This window comes from Lissotriton helveticus, chromosome 3_1 (assembly GCF_964261635.1).
Source record: "Lissotriton helveticus chromosome 3_1, aLisHel1.1, whole genome shotgun sequence".
NCBI lineage: Eukaryota > Metazoa > Chordata > Amphibia > Caudata > Salamandridae > Lissotriton > Lissotriton helveticus.
The window spans coordinates 1010049566-1010069564 of record NC_136061.1 but is presented as its reverse complement, the minus strand read 5'-3'; the positions used below and the strand labels follow the sequence as shown (position 1 = coordinate 1010069564).

The 19999-nt window shown below is 42.0% G+C and overlaps 1 long non-coding RNA gene across 1 annotated transcript in view; it reads right to left on the bottom strand.

Moving 5' to 3' along the window:
* Positions 1 to 2583: 2583 nt before the first annotated feature.
* Positions 2584 to 19999, bottom strand: part of LOC144824843 (uncharacterized) — a 30224-nt gene continuing 12808 nt past the window's right edge. Inside the window, exon 2 of the long non-coding RNA XR_013609146.1 lies at positions 2584 to 3165. This is a non-coding gene — a long non-coding RNA (uncharacterized LOC144824843). The remainder of the gene's footprint in view (positions 3166 to 19999) is intronic.

Below are 19999 nucleotides of genomic sequence, written 5' to 3'. Positions count from 1 at the left end.
ATTCACAGATTGTTCAACCTCTAAGGGATCTGCTTAAGAAGAATGTTAGGTTTGAGTGGTCTGATAGTGTAAACAAATCATTTGTCACTGTTAAAGAAGCGATCTTAAATTCTCCAGCTTTGTCATCTTTAACCCCAGGAATTATGTGTACGATTTCGGTCGATGCCAGCCAGTTAGGTCTAGGCGCAGTTCTATGTCAGCACACAGGTTCTCTTGAACGTACAGTAGGGTTTGCTTCAAGGTCTTTGTCCACAGCAGAGAGGAATTATTCAACAATTGAGAGGGAAGCATTGGCTTGTTCGTGGGCTGTAGAGAAGTTTAAAAGTTTTATTTGGGGCACACACTTTGTATTACTAAGTGACCACAAACCGTTGCTCAATTTATTGAATGGTAATGGTACTGGGAAGGCTTCAGCACGTCTAGTGTGTTTACTTTCTAGGTTGCACGAATTTAATTTTACAATTCGTCATGTGTCTGGTGGTCTCAATGTCAGAGCGGATTGTCTCTCAAGACTTCCGCTCCAGGAGGATTATGTAGAGACGAAATTTAGTGATGTGGAATGTGTAGTAGCATCTATCTCTGATTCAAGCGAGGTTTTTCCATTTTTAACTCAAGAACTATGGTTCAAAGCCTACAGTGACGACAAAGTTTTACAAGCTGTAGAGAACATGGTTGTTAATGGTTGGCCAAGGGAACGTTCTTTACCTGCTTCCATGAAATCATTTGCTCAGGTTTCTGAAGAACTTTCGATTGTAAATGGGATTTTGATGCGTGGAGATCAATACATTCCAACTTGTTCTACACGTACGAAATTGGTGGAATGTGCGCATCAAGGCCATTTGGGCATTGGAGGCACTTCCAGAAAACTAAAAGAGTTTTTCTGGTGGCCCGCATTAGACAAGGATGTCGCCTTATTTATAGATAGATGTGATTCTTGTCTTTTATCCGATAAACATTGGAGAGTCAATAAATTGCCTCTTCATCCTGTTTCTATTCCAGATGAGGCATGGTCTAAAGTTGCGTTGGATTTTTCTGGTCCGTTTAATTTATTACCGGCCAGTGATCGCTTCGTAATAGCTTTAATTGATTACCACTCTAAGTGGGCGGACATAGATTTTTGTGACTCCCCGTCTTCTTCTTCTGTTATCAAATTTTTGGAAAGAGTTTTTCATGTAGAAGGCTATCCTAAAGAAATTGTTACGGACAATGGTTCGCATTTTTGTTCCTTGGCCATGCAAGATTACTGTAAAGCACATGACATTAAACATTTGAAAGTAGCACTCTATTCCCCTGCTGCTAATGGTCTGATTGAAAGATTTAATAGGTTTTTAAAGGAGGGTGTACAAACAGCTCTTGCTAGTAATTTCCCAGTTAAAGATTTTTTGAAAAAGAAAATCTGGTCCTACCTAATCACACCACATACAATACCTGGTATTTCCCCGTTCAGACTGTTGAAGAAAAGAAATCCGAATGGGGTTATTTGTCCAAATTGGTTGAGGGAATTAAAGAAGGAAAATTCTCCTTGTATTTCTTGTCATGATAAAAGTATTTTAAAGGAGAATGTTATGAAGAAGCAGGCTCTACAAAAAAAGTATTTTGATGCTTCTTCTCATTTTGTTGTGGAAGACTTTCAAGTAGGTGATTGGGTTTTATTTAAGAAACCTAAGAAATGTGTTAAAGGAATGTCAAAATTTTCTTCTCCTTGTCAAATTGTCAAGACTTCTAAAGGTTCAGTTTTTCTGGAGGAAAAGGGATGGTGGAGTAAAAGAGCTCTTGTTAAAGTTTCTAATGATCAAGCCAAAAGAATTCGTGTATATAAAACTGACTCCAGTGATGTTGAATATTCACATTTTCCTTTAGGTACTCCCTCTGATTTTAGTCATAGCAATGCTTGTTCTTCTGTTATTCCTTCTACTTCTTCTGCAGGTACGGTTTTGCAAACTTCACCAATTTCCTCACAGACATCTTCCATGTCAAGTGCAATGTATGAATCTATTAGACCAAATCGTAATTGTTCCTTTCCTTCTAGGTTCAAAGATTTTTATATGTCTTAGTTCTCTTGTGTTTTATTTATTCTTCAATATAAAAAGGGAGATGATGTAAGGTATTGTATTTCTTCTATTTCCATTGTAATCACTGCTCTTATTAGGTCATGCTTTCTTAACCTTCTATGTTCCATACTATGCATCCTCGCAGAGAGTGTTCCTTCAAACATGTTTATGTTTGAAGGTGCATCTCTCGAGGATGCAATGTCTGTTAAACTAGTGTTTTGCTTAAACTGTGCTTTAACTATTCATTCAACTGCTGTGCTTGTTACTTACCAGTGGCGCTCCCGTGTAATGCTGGATTTACTGGATTAAACCTCTTTTTGGATTATCACCTACGCCTGAGATTCATTCTTCTTGGATAAATATAACTACATTACATTGAGGTGACGGAGTTCACTTGTTTGGCCATTGTGAGTTTTGTCGCCCATGATGATACCAAGATTTTTGGCGTAGGAAACATTGTGAAGGTGTTAGAGTACTTTATACAACAAAATATGGCATCATACATCAGTGAAGAAACTTGTAAACAGAGAGATAAATGGATCAAGTTATTTTTAAATACAAATAAAGGCAAAGCACTGTATAACAATATGACCATTCAAAAACATGGGTGGTTTCGGATAGCCAAAGAAGATCCTACATAAAAACAGGTATACATAGATGAAAGGTTTCACATCAGCAGAAATGGTCCTAAATAACACAAATGTTCTTACATTGACGTATAATTGATTGAGATAACTCGTTCTATGTTGTATCACAGACTGCAGATTTTCTCATCTTAAAGGAAAGCTTTGATTTTATTAAAGACATGAAGACGGATATTGTTTCTTTTTCTTTTTCTCATTCTATTAACACAGCAATAAGAAAGTACACATTTCAAGATGCTCTGGGAAGAAATTATTGAGAACATAATGCCAGAACCACTCAACGGTGAGAGGAACACACAACAGCATTCTCTTCGCTAGTAAGACCGCTTTGGCAGAAGAATGAATTCTAGGCCCAGAAGAACAACGATTCAAGCATCCCGAATCAGACAAAGCATCTGGATTCCATAGCCAGTAGATGGAAGGTGCTGATCGTCCCTTGACTATATGTCAGTGTTGTTGAGGAGCAGACACTGTAATGACAAAACATAACCTTCACAAGCAGGCAGGTGAAATCAGCTAATACTTGGCCGAAGGATAATCGTCACATCTTCACTTCTGAAGCTTTACACAGTGAAGACTTTTCATCACAGTAGCGAGGAACATAGTGTCAAATTGATGTATCATTATATGCGGAAGATATAACACTCTTCATCAAACACCCTGCGTGTAACCTTATTCCCCTACTTAGAGAGTTTGTTGCCTTCGGCGGAATGTCCGGGGTGCATATTAATTGGGCTAAGTCACAGTTCTACCCGCTTACGGAAGCTGTCGGGGATTTCCCCCTTGACTACCCCCTGGAGTGGTGCAGTTCGGAACTTCGATATCTAGGTGTCCAGGTCTCACGTGACAAAGATGAGACGCTACGCTCAAACTATGGTGTGGCAGTCACGAGACTAACCACTCAGGTGGATCGCTGGATATCCCTCCCCCTTTCCATGGCGGGAAGAGCGTCCCTCATTAAAATGGTGGTACTCCCCCGATTCCTCTACCTTTTCCTACACATCCCATACTACCCGGGTGCTTTCTTTTTTAAAACATTGCAGTCGGAGCTCTGCCGACTGTTTTGGGGAGGTAGGAGCCCGAGGTTGAAATGGTCCGTTCTGATACAACCTTATAATAAAGGGGGGTTCGATATACCTGACTTTGAGTTTTACTATTTATGTGCTCAAGCGCATTATGCCTATCATTGGATGGTTCCCACCCCTTTTATGCCGCAACTGGCAGTGGAAGACTGGATTGCACACCCTCTCCCCCTCAACGGGCTTTTACATTGCCCATCGTCGGATATCACCACACCATAAACCTCAGTCACGTGCACAATTGAGGCCTGGCGCCGGCTGACTAAAAAACTGAACTGCGCCCTACTATATTCCCCCCGTATGCCACTGGCCTATCACCCCAGACTCGCGCTCCTGAGTGAACATGGCTTCCGGCTGCTCTGCAAGAAACTGCACATAGCATGTTGGGGTGACCTGTTTACAGCTGGTCGATTCAAAACTGCAGACCTTTTCTGTGCTGCGCATGATCGCACTCCGCTTGAGGTATTCTATTACATACTCTAAATCAAAAGAGAGAGTCAGGGAATTTTACATATGCTATGTGAGGTGGGAACTCCTGGTCCCCGAGATAGTTTAAGAAAACAGTGGAGGAGTATCCCCTCATCAAGGAAGACAGAGAGAATTCTCTGAGGATAGGGTTAAGTGCTTGAGTCAGCACTTTATGCCTCAACCTGTCTTCCTTGATGAGGGGATACTCCTCCACTGTTTTCTTAATTTATTCTACTACATACGCCTGCGCCAGGGAATGAGGGAAATCCTACCTGACTTCCCAGACGAGCCTGAGCCCCTGCCTCCTCTGCACTACATGCTCAGTTCCGTAGATGGCTCACACTTAGTATCGGGCATGTATCGGTAGGTTCGAACGTGTGCTCCAGTACCGGAATCCTCTGCCCGCATACATTGGTCCGCTGACCTCACCGATGAGCTCACGGACGAACAGTGGTCCTACTGCTGTTCCCTCACAGCCCGGATATCGGCTAGTAGCAGGCTCAAAATAATCCATTACAAATTCTTGCAGCGCTTATATTACACCCCTGTGAAAAAATTTAGGTTCCACTTAACTGATAATGACAACTGCGAACGGTGCCATGCGGAACATGCAGGTTTTTTACATCTTGCCTGGGAGTGTCCTCCAGTCCAGGCCTACTGGCAGCAGGTGCAGAGGGCTCTTGAAACGATGACCGGGATAACCATTAGTATTGATCCACTATTAACACTTCTGGGACATACACCGCACATTCCCCCGACATGTAGAAAATTCGTAGATATCTCACTGCTGCTTGCTAAGAGACGGGTGGCGTGCAGATGGGGTCGTGGCAGGGCCCCGAAATTCAAGGAATGGCTTGCGGACATGACGCACAGTCAGGAACAACACACAACCTTTGTGGAATTACTCCCGGCTCCTAACTGACCATAGGACATATGGGGACCACTTACAACCTATTTGCTGGCCCAGACTGGGGATGACCTTCCGGACGATACCAACCCGCAAACGTCACATGCACACACCCTTGGATAAACGTATAGTTGAGATGCTTCCAATCGCACATGCTCGTGGGATCTACTCATGCACACTTTCCTGGCTGCCATAGGCCATTATTAATAGGCCATAGATGTATTCCTGTACTCCTGATGCACTTTCCCTACCTCCCATTGTTATATACCGAATCATGACTCTATCTAGTATATGCTGATTATTTTTGCTTACACCGAAAGCATGGTATGCCACTTGTCCTGTTGCTTTACTCATTGTTGAGTTCATTTGTCTACATTGTCATGTACTATGGAAGATATATGCTTTTGATGCTGCCTTGTCGAATGCTCAGCCGAACTCTTGAGTTGTACTATGTTGAAAACTAATAAACAAAGTTTTAAATTAAAAAGAAAACAGTAGCTAGGAACATCTAAATTTTTTGACGAGGCCTAGAGCTCATATTATGCTTAAGTAAAGTGTATACAAAAAGTATACAAGGAAAAGCACACCCAAATCTGCCATAAAAACTCCAAAATAAAGTGTGATGCTTATGGGTATCATCAAAACTTTTCCATATCCCTTGCATCTACAACAACGATGTGTTATGTTTTGATTGCATTTTCATATACATACAGAGGTGTAACAGACCAGTCATTGTGCATATATCTGTATTCTTTGACAATTCGTACCACGAAAAGTGTGAACATTATAATCTGATGCCTCTCCGCCGATCCAAGAATTCATGGCTAGGCCTGTTTTTTCTGTCCCATTTCACAATGATTTGCTCAAAAAAAAGAGTGCTATGAATGTTTTTTGATTCTGCAGTTGTTGGTCTCAATGATGCACCTCCCTTGGAATGCTACTAGCTTTAGAGAGATGGGTGACAACTGGTCTAAAATCTTTACTCCCCTGTGATGTACAATTAAGTAATAGGCTGTGTTAACTGGCGGTAAGAAAATTGGTACCATTCTATGGCTACATATTTTGTATTTAACATGTTTCTATCAGAAAATTATTATTAATACACTAAAAATAAAATAAGACTTTAGCCAATCCCATACCGTCCTACGTGTATAGCCCCCTAGGTGTTGATACAGTGCAGATTGCCCTTGATGGAGTTTCTGTGTGGACCATTGGTATATTATGTAACTGAAATAGGTACTGTTATTTTGTGCTAAAACAAAAGTATAGAATGAAAGAATATAAGCTTGGGGTAGTGAAAGCTTTGTAATGGGGGTGCTGGATATGCATATTGATTACCTTTAATTAAACTCAGAAAGTACTAAAAAATGTAAACTTGGTAAATTGTAATACTGCTAATGTTTTAGTAAAAGAGCATAGAAATAGTAATGTCTTAAATCTGACATGTCAAGTCCTCCCTCTTCCCTTTCTAACCAGTCTATTCATACTTATTCTAAACTGGTGTTTGCTGAACAAAAGCCTACTAATCATGACCTCAATGTTTTTTTTTATTTTAATACAAGATGCAAGGGAATGTTGTGAAAAGAAATGTCATTAACGAGAGTATGTTTATTTTAGTAAACATAACTCTAACTACTATAGATAAGGAATGGCTGATCTATCTTGCTAGCAGAGCCATGAGTTTCTATAATAATAGGACATCATTGATTTATGTAAGTCATCATAATTATCAGACATCCTGATTCCTACATTTCTTATTGGTTCTTCATTGTAATTCTGTGTGATAAAAGGTGACTTTGAAAGCTGGCATTAAAAAGAAACCCTACATTTTGGAGGTATTAACCTTCATCCCCTTAATATGGTGAAGGAAGCGGTCAGTTGGAATAGTTTATCAATAAACTGAGTGTTTGGATTTAAATCACTGTATCACTTGCACATAATTTAAGCCTTGGGGTTCAGGGTAGAGCTGGTCTTATCTGATGATTTGTCCTTAAAGCAATGGCTAACAGCGCAAATAAAATAGCAAAGAGGAAAAGAAAAGAACAGCCTTGCCTTGTCAGCCTAGTAATGAAAATATCTGATGATTTAACCATTTCACACTTAAGATGCATTGTCCCTAAGTATACGTTGGTAACTGCTCTGGTGAGTTGGAAGGAAAACCCTATTATATAAATTAATTCCAGCTTACTGGATCAAAATTATCACTGTCGGTGTTTTAGTGGAAGAAAAATAATCAACTTCTTTTACCAAAAATAGGTGTTTTGCATATAGCTGATGAGCTGGAATGTTTCAATTTATTGAGCACTACCACTATATGTGTTACTAGTAATTATGTAAATAATTTTATGATCTGCACTGAAGAGAGTTATATTGCGATATGAATTAACAACGTTTGCTTCTTTGTCTTCCTCGGGGAAACAGACCACTGTACCTTTATGAAAAGAGGGCAAAACATTTTCTTTTAATAGGATGTTATTATAGAGCCGCGTTAATGGAATTCTCTTGGGTAACATTTTAATGGGCAACCATCTTCATCTGCAGCTCTACATGTTGTGACATTTTTAACAATAATAACCATCTCTTCTTATTCAAAATGATATATTCAATCTTGGTGTTCCATTGGAGAAAGAGGGATTTCTAATTGGCTCAAGAACATGACCTCCCATTTTGATATATTAATTTAATCTTGATATATTGTTTCAGAGTTGTCCTAGAAGGCATTTGCAGTGTCAGTATGATGTGAGGTGTATTATGGTCTCTGATTTGCGTAATAGTATTTGTTATATTCTGTACTTTACTACGCCAAGCCAATAATTTCCCCTTTTATTCTCCTTCTTCATAAAATTGTTGACCCACTGTTCAAGCATGGACTTAATTATTTATCAAGTAAATAACTCCTCAGTTTATCTTTTGCAAATTCCCATTTGTGGGGATTCTAGCTATTGTTTTGCTGATTACTTTACTTTTTGATTCAGCTTGTTAGTGAGTGCTTCGTAAAGAAGTTGACTACATGTTTTCCTTTTTATTTAAATATGCCCAGAAAGCTATTATTTCACCCTGCAGAGTGGTTTTATACGCATCCCATACATTGACTAGGAAAGCTGATCCTATATATTCTTTAAATAATAAATGTGCTTTTTCTTTACTATTTTTAAGGAAACCCTAGTATGTTAATCAGGATTTGTCCAACTGCCATCTAGGAGAGAAGTTTATTTTAAGCAGGAATTATAAAGATGGCTATATGCCTACCAGTTGAGGAACATTTGGACATAAATTTAACTGATGCATTATGTAAAATATTAGAAATTAGGAAGTAGTCTAGACGGGAAGTGCTCTGAAAACACATAAAGAAATAGATACATTGCTTTGCTGTGTGATGCAGTGGTCTCCATGGAACTATTATCCCCATCTCCTTTTTTAATGTGCTCAATGCTTTAGCAATTCTTTGTTTCCACTGGTGAATATCTGATTTTGTGGAATCTAAAAATATTGATTGGAAAAAACGAAAATCCCCACCTGAAATTACTAATCAAGGAAATTAGAACAAACAGTTATTGGAGTTATATCGGTTTTGGTTCATCTTGCAATGGACCATAATAATAAATCATTGTAAAGAACTGTTAATTTGTTTCTATTGCCTCCCGCTACTCAAATGCCCACATCATTCCAAGCCACCTTTGTGATAATTGCTATACGGCTACTAGAAATAAGAATTCCAATCCCTGTGTGTACTGATGAGACTGAAGAAAATCAAGCCTATCTAAATAATAACCAACTCTTCATCCTTTCTAGTTGTTTTTCGAAATACTTTTCTTGTGTTAAAACGAATGAAGGGTTAAAGCCAGTTACCCATCCTTATGGAGCTTTTCTTTTCTTTTTTTAATATTGTTGAGGCCATTTACATTGAAAAATGAAAATATTTAACTCAGTTATGGAAGTATTCACTTAACAAACATCTATCAATTTAGGAAACCTTTGTTTTTCTTATGGTGACACCTCATTCCATTCTCTACTACCCAAACATCCCCCACCACTACCCCTGTGTACCTCCTTTACACTTTGAAGCTGCTCCTCTTTTACCATTGTCCCCATAACTCCTTCCCTTGCCCGTCTTGGATTGTGCTTGGCCTGATTCCATGAGGGAACCCACCGTTTCCAAACGTACAACGTTGTAGGACACACCTTTGAAGAGAAACAGACAAAAGTCTCCTAATGCCAAGCTTACCCAAACATGAATTTTCAAATAGAAACACCGACACAAATGTGTTGTTATCAAGAAACACTTGATCATTTTGACTTTTTCTGTAGTTTGTTGAGAAATTCATGAGATGCATCAATGTCAAGGACTTCTCCAAGTATTCTATCAGCTAACACCTTAAGTTTGCTGGTTGGGGCAGCATAGCTTAAGCACCTGCACATTTAAACGGAATAATCATTTGTTTAAAATCTCTTCTACGCTACGGAGTTTCAAAAGACATGTCTCAGTACATTTGAAAAGGGAATTTTCCATCTACTTTGAATATCTTTGTACTGACCACAGTGGAGAGAATGTTTTGCTTTGATTATATAGTCACCAGTATACCAAATTGTCATAGGATGTCAGCTATTTTGGCTGAATGAATAGGGGACGCTATGTGCTCCAGTGATTGTCAAATCTTCTTTAGTTCTAGGTAAAACATGATTTCCAATCAGGTCCTCCATCAAATCTATAACAGAGGAGTTTTGTTCTTTTTTTTCTAGACGACCTATAAAATGTAGATTTGTCCTTCTCGTACGATTCTCTTGACATTGCAGATGAGTTTTTAAAACCTTCTTTTCCTTGTTAAGCACTGACGTGTTTTTGCAAACTTCTATGGAAATCTTCAATATATGAAACTCTGTGTTGCAGCTCCGAATTCTGAGATCCAAAGCGTGAAATCTTTTTTTTTTCAATTTCCCTCATTTGATTACTTAAAGACCAGGCAGCTTCCATTTGACTTTGAGAGAATGTTTTGAAGCAAAGGTTAAAAGGGTGTGTTTTTACTCATTGAGTGATTCTTTAGTAACAGAGTTTCCTGAAGCAAAGTTTGCAATTTTTTTAAATATATCCAATAATGTACTAGTGCTCCTTTCAGTTTATCTTTTTCGTCCTATATTTTCAATCATATTTTGTCCCATTTTTTTCTCGGCATTGATATTATTAATTCGGTCTTTTGCTTATGGAATTGTAATGTTTTGTTTAGGTCTTCCGCCCCCTCCCCCTCCACCCCACTTCCCAATGTGATTTTTAAAATAAACGGAATAAATGTTTTGTGTATCAGACTTTTTACCTTTTAGCTTTTTCCCCATTGCAGTAGTGGATCAATTAACAATTTCACTGCAGATGCTTTCAGTCTAACTCTTGGTAACCACACTCCCTGCCCCAGTGTGTCTAGAGTTGCAATACAGTGGCAATTGTCCACTGTTGCAGACATTGCCAATTGTGGAAGAATGCTATTAAATGTATGTGGTGCTTCTACCACTTTTCTCTCCAACATATTACCTTCCCTCTCAATATGTTTCTGGGAGCCCAAACTTTTAGACCACTGTATTGAATTTAAAAGTTAATTGTTTTCGACTTCATCTATGTAGCAGGTTGAGTTTGGCAAACATTGCGTGTCTAAATCACGCGCCTAATAGTTTGTGTTTAATCGTACAATCTTTTTTTAAGTTAATGACACTGTGTGCACTTTAACTTTACTACAGCGATGTGGGCCTTTTCTAAAAGTCACTGGGCTAATTTTAACATTTATCAAGAAAACTGAGAAAACTGTATCTCTAACAAATGCTAAATTATTGTTCCCTGCAAGGTCTGCTTGATAGAAATGCAGGGAAAAAATCTGTCTTCAGACATCACAGTATTTTCTCCTGCACTTTCTGTCCCCTATGTCCTCCTTTCCAGTCCTACCTTGGATCCGAATAGCTGCTCTGGACTCATAGGAGAGGAGATGTCAGGGAGTTGGAGTTTCACCGTGGCGTGACTTCCGCGTTCCTAATGCCTCTGCTTTCCTCCGTGTGACGACTTTCCAGAGTGACGCCCTTGTTCACTCTCCTCATGCACCACCTTATCATCAATTCTGATTTGAGTGCTGTTGCTCCCAAAGAAAAATCCTTAAGCCTGTGTCCCTGATTTAGGCAGTATCGATGATGCTCCAGCCACGGAGTTTGATGCATAGGGATGTAACCACATCTGTGTGAGGCATTAGGCGGAAATGTGGTGTTAGTGTGGATGATGTGAATTCCCTGCAGGTAAATCATTCTGATGCGATAATAGTTTACCTCAATTGTAGGGCAAACGACTGTATGGATCCAATTGAAAGTATTACGTCGCTCTCGAGAAGTGCTGGTAGTCTCCCTCTCAAAATAAAAAAGTGCTGGTACTCCGTACCGGGCAGTACCGGCCCATTTAAAGCACTGGGTATGCCTGTGCTGAGGTGGAGAGCAACATGGTTGAACGGTGTGTTAGACCACATCAGAACGACTTACCTGCAGTGAAATCACATCATCCGTAATGCCACATTTCCTGCCTAATACCTCACACAAATGTGGCTATATCCCTTTGAATCATGGTCACCTGAACTCCGTGGCTGGAGCATCATTGATACTGCCTAAATCAGGGACACAGGTTTAAGTGTGCATGAGCACCATAAAAGCCTTTGAAAGTAGAGTGGCGACTCAGTGGGACTCTCGCACAATTTGGGGTGCCATGACAGAACGTCTTGTTTGTGGAATAGGGGTGTCTATGTTCTTGGGAAATATATGCCCCGTCTCCACAACATACCATTTTATGGCTATTCAAGGAACACTTGGTTCACCCTACCCACCAACGAAAATTAAAGGCGTCTTCAATTCATTCGATGTTCAATGAAAATCATAAGACAGGTGTTTCAAACGAAGGTAGAAACAAGGGTCGATTGCCTAGGTCCAAACCGGCCTGGCTACCATCACTTTCCATGTTTCTGTAAGAGCTTCAATACAAATATTACCCAAATCTCAGAGAAAAGCTGACGGCCTGTCTTGTAATATTAAGCGTTTACACCTCCATAGAAAAAGTACTGTTTTCCAAACCTAAAATATCCTGAAATATTAGGAATTAGCATTGCATTTTCCGAGTTTCCATGGAATGCAGCTGGCTGGTGAATTCCCTGTGGTGTAAAATCATATTTCTTCCCCCACAGCAGTGCTTCGTCAAGAACCTTCTTCTTGCCTCTTGATACTGCACACAGCTGAGTAACCTGACACACAGAACAAAGCCTCCGTGCACCTACTCTGCTGGGTAACCTGACACACGGAACAAATCCTCAGTGCACCTACTCTGCTGGGTAACATGACACACAGAACAATACCTCTGTGCACCTACTCTGCTGGGTAACCTGACACACAGAACAATACCTCCGTGCACCTACTCTGCTGGGTAATCTGACACCCAGAACAATACCTCCGTGCACCTACTCTGCTAGGAAACCTGACACACAGAACAATACCTCCGTGCACCTACTCTGCTGGGTAAACTGACACACAGAACAATACCTCTGTGCACCTACTCTGCTGGGAAACCTGACACACAGAACAATACCTCAATGCACCTACTCTGCTGGGAAACCTGACACACAGAACAATACCTCAGTGCACCTACTCTGCTGGGAAACCTGACACACAGAACAATAACTCCGTGCACTTACTCTGCTAGGAAACCAGACACACATAACAATATGTGCACCTACTCTGCTAGGAAACCTGACACACAGAACAATACCTCCGTGCACCTACTATGCTTGGAAACCTGACACACAGAACAATACCTCTGTGCACCTACTCTGCTGGGAAACCTGACACACAGAACAATACCTCAGTGCACCTACTCTGCTGGGAAACCTGACACACAGAACAATAACTCCATGCACCTACTCTGCTGGGAAACCTGACACACAGAACAATATGTGCACCTACTCTGCTGGGTAATCTGACACACAGAACAATACCTCTGTGCACCTACTCTGCTGGGTAACCTGACACACAGAACAATACCTCTGTGCACCTACTCTGCTGGGTAATCTGATACCCAGAAAAATACCTCCGTGCACCTACTCTGCTAGGAAACCTGACACACAGAACAATACCCCCGTGCACCTACTCTGTTGGGTAACCTGACACACAGAACAATACCTCCGTGCACCTACTCTGCTGGGAAACCTGACACACAGAACAATACCTAAGTGCACCTACTCTGCTGGGAAACCTGACACACAGAACAATAACTCTGTGCACCTTCTCTGCTGGGAAACCTGACACACAGAACAATTTGTGCACCTACTCTGCTGGGTAACCTGACACACAGAACAATACCTCCGTGCACCTACTCTGCTGGGAAACCTGACACACAGAACAATACCTCAGTGCACCTACTCTGCTGGGAAACCTGACACACAGAACAATAACTCTATGCACCTACTCTGCTGGGAAACCTGACACACAGAACAATATGTGCACCTACTCTGCTGGGTAATCTGACACACAAAACAATACCTCTGTGCACCTACTCTGCTGGGTAACCTGACACACAGAACAATAGCTCTGTGCACCTACTCTGCTGGGTAATCTGACACCCAGAAAAATACCTCCGTGCACCTACTCTGCTAGGAAACCTGACACACAGAACAATACCTCTGTGCACCTACTCTGCTGGGTAACCTGACACACAGAACAATACCTCCGTGCACCTACTCTGCTAGGAAACCTGACACACAGAACAATACCTCAGTGCACCTACTCTGCTGGGAAACCTGACACACAGAACAATAACTCTGTGCACCTACTCTGCTGGGAAACCTGACACACAGAACAATTTGTGCACCTACTCTGCTGGGTAACCTGACACACAGAACAATACCTCCGTGCACCTACTCTGCTGGGTAACCTGACACACAGAACAATACCTCCGTGCACATACTCTGCTGGGAAACCTGACACACAGAACAAAACCCCTGTGTACCTACTCTGCCGAGTAACCTGACACACAGAACAATACCTCCGTGCACCTACTCTGTTGGGTAACCTGACACCCAGAACAATACCTCCGTGCACCTACTCCGCTGGGTAACCGGACACACAGAACAATACCTCCATGTACCTACTCTGCTGGGTAACGTGACACACAGAACAATACCTCCGTGCACCTACTCTGTTGGGAAACCTGACACACAGAACAATACCCCCGTGCACCTACCCTGCTGGGTAACCTGACACACAGAACAATACCCCCGTGCACCTACTCTGCTAGGAAACCTGACACACAGAACAATACCTCTGTGCACATACTCTGCTGGGAAACCTGACACACAGAACAATACCTCCGTGCACCTACTATGCTTGGAAACCTGACACACAGAATGATACCTCTCTGCACCTACTCTGCTGGGTAACCTGACACCCAGAACAATACCTCCGTGCACCTACTCCGCTGGGAAACCTGACACACAGAACAATACGTGCACCTACTCTGCTGGGTAACCTGACACACAGAACAATACCTCTGTGCACCTACTCTGCTGGGTAACCTGACACACAGAACAATACCTCTGTGTACCTACTCTACTGGGTAACGTGACACACAGAACAATTCCTCCGTGCACCTACTCAGCTAGGTAACCTGACACCCACAACAATACCTCCGTGCACCTACTCTGCTGGGAAACCTGACACACAGAACAATACCTCCGTGCACCTACTCTGCTGGGTAAACTGACACACAGAACAATACCTCTGTGCACCTACTCTGCTGGGAAACCTGACACACAGAACAATACCTCAGTGCACCTACTCTGCTGGGAAACCTGACACACAGAACAATAACTCCGTGCACCTACTCTGCTGGGAAACCTGACCACAGAACAATACCTCCGTGCACCTTCTCTGCAAATGTTCGGGCAAGAAACTGTCTTCAAATTCTGAAAATGGCTTGCAATTTACAGGTGTATTTGCTAGACAATTTTAAAAAACAATGAGCTAGAACGGATTTGACAGACACCGAGTCAATATTCAGACTCAGTCAGTTATCACTTTAACTTGGGTTGAACTTGGAAGGGTGTCTGAACGTTTGGCTTGAATTGTACTTGAAGGCGTTTCTGGGAGCTTGGCGACCCTCAAAGGGCCTATAGGCAGCATACAATTCACTGCCAATCCCCATTCTCACTTCCACAATTGAGCTAAGTGCTACGACTTCACAGACACCCACACAGGGTCTCCACAGAACAACGAAACAGTCAAGCCCTGCTTGTGTTGTTTGACATTAAAGACCACTTCGAAGCCTGCCATCCGTTAGGAATTCTAAGTAAAACAGAAACATGTTTGCAATGGAGCAACGTTCTCGTGTGTAAGCAGCTGTAACAACCACAAACCTTTAGTGGAATGCTTGAAGTAAAAAACTCAGTTTGTATTCAACATTTTTAGAGAGATCTTTACTATTTTTGGAAATTGTGTGTATTCGTATAGAAAGCAAAACGTGTGCTTTCATAGGTGGTAGTCTATTTTTTTGAGGCGTGCATTCAGTTGTATCAAAACACTAAACACGGAAAATGCCAACAGTGATGGCTTTTGTATAGTGAAAATGTTTCCTTAAGCTTTACTAACACAACTTGGGCAGGTGTCCAATAGCTAGCAGCACTGTAATCTTCCTCTCTCTCACTTAAAACTGGTACAACAAAAATAGATACCTTTTTCGTATAGAGAAACACATGCACAAAGGACACTTGCAGTTTCAGCAAGCATAGTAGTGCAAGTTTCCCTCACACATACGCGAACAAAAGACATTTACAGTTCAAGCAGCAGCAGAGCAAGCTTCCCTCATGCACAACACACCCACAACAGATAGACTGTAAGTATCAGAGGCGCAGGTTTCTATGCACACACAAACTGGGTCCAAGTAGCAAGGTGAACGAAAGGCAGCAAAGCTAAAATATTGGGTGTGGCATTCTGTGGGTCTGCTGGAAAGCTGCATCGTGGGAAGAAACCGACACACAGCACCAGTGGCGGTTGGTAGGGAATGGTGGTGGGGTGGCGTGTTAGAAAAAAAGAAAAGAGGACTTACCTCTATGTCGCCGTCCGCCGCTTTGTCTCCTTCGTCCTCTGTTCCTGGCTCCCGGCAGCGCCCAGGCTCCAAGACTCCCCTAAGCCAATCACGATGCTGCTGTCACCAGCATGACAGCAGCATCGTGATTGGTCTGAGTGTCATATTTGGCCACCCAGGCAGTGCCTGGGAGCCTGGGACAGTTCTCCACCCGACTGTGCAACACAGCCAGGCAGGGAAATGCTAAGCGCACATGACGGCTGGCCAAACCGTCATGCACACCTATGGTGCACCAACCACTACTCCTCCCTCTGATGAAAGCCCCGCCCACCCTAAACTGGCTCCATACTAAAAATAAGATGATAATAACATTGTGTTATTATCATTTTATTTTTCCTATGCACTGCTCAGAGAGCAGTGGGGTGACGCTTCTCCAGCTTAGCGGAGGAGCGCGGCTGCACAGCACATCAGGAATCATAGCAATGGGCAACCATGCCCTACATAGGGGCAGTGTCAATGCAAAGGTTGGGCGAACATCAAGTTACATAAAACAACAACAGAGGGCTATTTCTACAGCAATAATAACCTCAGTATGAAGCTCCAGAAATGGATATTCCAACTTGAGGAGGTAGAAAATGTAAAAGACGTTGACACCTGCTACACAATTCATACCCCCTTTTCTAACACTGGTGCTCAAGTTTTTGGCTAGTGGTGCTAGAGTCTAATAAAAACATGCGCAATGGTAGCACACCAAACACAATACTTCCAATAAACCTGTACACTAAACTGTAGGACAATTTACTAACGTTACACCGCCTCCTCTACTGTATCCAATCCAAACCCTGCCATCTTACTTCAGTTTTCTTTTCTTCCATATTTTTCTCTATATCTTCTAAAACTGGGTATATCATTCCATCCAAAACAATCCCTACAAGGTGAATGTGCAGTAACTCTGGCAAGACTCCTGGAAGAAAATATTCTCGATTATCCATACTAATAATATAAAGAGAGAGACCAAACCTTTGAGGCGGGTAAGCTCCGGAACCACTGCGCCAACAGGAACACCGCATACAGCATTGGAAAGGTGAGGCAAAGCAGATGGACATTTCGTATTTCATAAACTTTTATTCGATTATAGAATCATATAATCATAAAAAGTACATTTTTTAAGAAAAAAGGGAGAAATGGTTTTTTCTTAAATCAATAAATAAAAAACAGTATACAGATAAGATCACAGAGATGGAGTTTCGGAATGGTAATATAGTCTCTCTAGATTGAAAAGCAAAATACATGTTTAGTTAGAAACTTTGCGACGCGTTGATATAACTACTTTAAGAAAGGTAGCTACCAGTTTCGCTTCTTGTAGAGATTTCGGAGATTGTAAATGAGAAAGTGCTGGATGCGATTGTCTGAGTCCATTAGATCGGAGAATAGGAATGATCCATGTTTTTCTTGCTGATCTGTAATATTTACAGAAAAGAACTACATGGATCGTAGATTGTGCAGAAACTCCATCGCAGGGACAGCTCATTAGATTACGGGACCAGATCTTCGTTTCCGGAAATGAGACCAGTCGAAAGAAAAGATCAAACCGGAGCCTTGTAATTAGGAGCTTTTCATAGTTCGATAAGAAGTATGTTAAATAGGGCTGAATAAGTTTCTCTGTCTGCAGTTTACAAATTCTTTCATTTTGAATTTTAGTGATCTCTGCTTGATTGCGGAGTTCCCTTAGATGGCCCATACATATTCGTTTCAACTGTTTCTTCGAGATGTCTTCAATTGAGGGTGGTTCGAGGAAGTAGTGCTCACAATCAAGATCTACAAAGAATTTATAGATATAATTCAGCCACGGAATTTTCCGCCAATGCGCTAGGCCAAGACAGTCGGAGATAAGGGAACGGGTAATGTGGCTTTCGGGATTACACCATATTCGCTGCCACAATAAGATGGGCTGGCTTCGTATGGTGTCAACAATATATTCCATCCCAAGTTCCCGATGCGAGGCTAAAATCGGGGAACTTTGGGGAAGAGATAGAATGTATTTAATAAAATCGTTTTCGGTGACCTGGAGTTGATCAATACATCCATAGCCCCAGATACCTGCTCCGTAGGTAGCCACACTGTGGCATTTTGCATAGTATATAGTTAGCAACTCCGCTGGGGCTGGTTTGCCTAGTTTTCTTGAAAAAACAGTTAGTGCTGAGGTAGCGCGGCGGAAATTAAGATTTCTAGCTTCCACTGCCTTGCGCCAGGTCATTGTGTCGTCCACTAGAATGCCCAAGTATGGGTACACAGGTGTTTTTTCTAATCTGGTGTTGTTTATAAGTATGGGCTTGGAGACTCTTGGCCTTGGGCCAATGTTCATTGTAAAAGTCTTTTTGATATTAACTTTAAGGCCAAGTGAATCCATGAAACTCACATACTTATTAAGCTGCAGCTGGAGTTGGTTAGAAGTCCGTGCAAGAATTACAGAGTCGTCGGCATACAGGAGGATGGGTATCGGGCGGTGGTCTATCTGCGGGAGGTCCTGGCTCCCTTCCAGCATAGCCTGCTCAAGCCCGTTTGTGTATAGGTTGAACAGGAAGGGAGCCAGTACACATCCTTGCCTTACTCCTCTCGAGATTTTAAAGGGTCGTGAAAGTTCACCGCCGGTGCCAAATCGAACTCGGCCTTCTGCGTTGGTGTATAGTTCTCTTAGGAAGGCTAATAAAGGTGGATCCACTCCGAGGTGCGCTAGGATCTGCCAGAGCTTAGCGTGTTGTACGCAGTCGAACGCCGCGCTTAAGTCTACATAGACCAGGAAGATGTTGCCTCCTTTAGCGTGCGCGTACTTTCCGGCCAGGAGGACGAGATTTAGGGTCTGCTCAACCGTTCCGAGCCCCTTCTGGAAACCATATTGCAGATCCGTGATGATGTTATTCTCCCGGGCCCAGGATTGTAGTCGGTCCAGGAGTATACGGCCTGCAATCTTGCCAGTGGAATCCAGAAGGGAGATCGGCCTATAGCACGCGGGGTCATTTCGGTCCCCTTTCTTGAAAATAGGCAGTAGTGTTGATGTTGACCATGAGGGGAAGAGACCGATTGAAACTACTGCAGCCATGACCCGTGTAATTATTTTCGACCAATAATCGATGTCATATAGAAACAGATCCATAGGGACCCCATCTGGACCCGGAGCCTTGCCTGTTTTTGAAGCCTTAATTGCCTTTCTAACCTCATTTAGACTAAAACGTAGGTTGATTGGGTAGATGTTACTCTTAACCAGATCGGGTTCATGCATTTGGATTGTTGGTACGACATCTGGTGGTATTTCAAAGATTTTTGAAAAATGAGAGACCCAATCGTTCTCAGTTATTGCCACGTCGAGATGGTCGGGATCACTGATGTTGGTCAAGAATGGTGATCTTATGGTCTGCCAGAAGGCAGTACTATCTTTCCTTAGTGCAGACTCATGTAATCGGAGCCATAGGTCTTGCTTAATCTGTTTTTTACAGTTTTTTCGAGCAGTGTTGTACTTTTTCCTCAATTTGGAAATTTTTTGAGGATCTCTCGGTTGCTGGTGTAAGGCTTCTTTGAGAAATGTGAGGGCCTTCCGACAGGCGGAATCGAACCATCTCGTGGTGCGAAGTCTGGACTTATTTTTTGGATTAATGAAGAGCTCGTCCCTTATTACAACCTGGATGTTTTGAAAAGAGGTGACAATTAGTTCTGGGGGTGTCACAGGGGACAGACAGTTGGTTAGCCAGATGTGTGTTTTTTCGAGGATC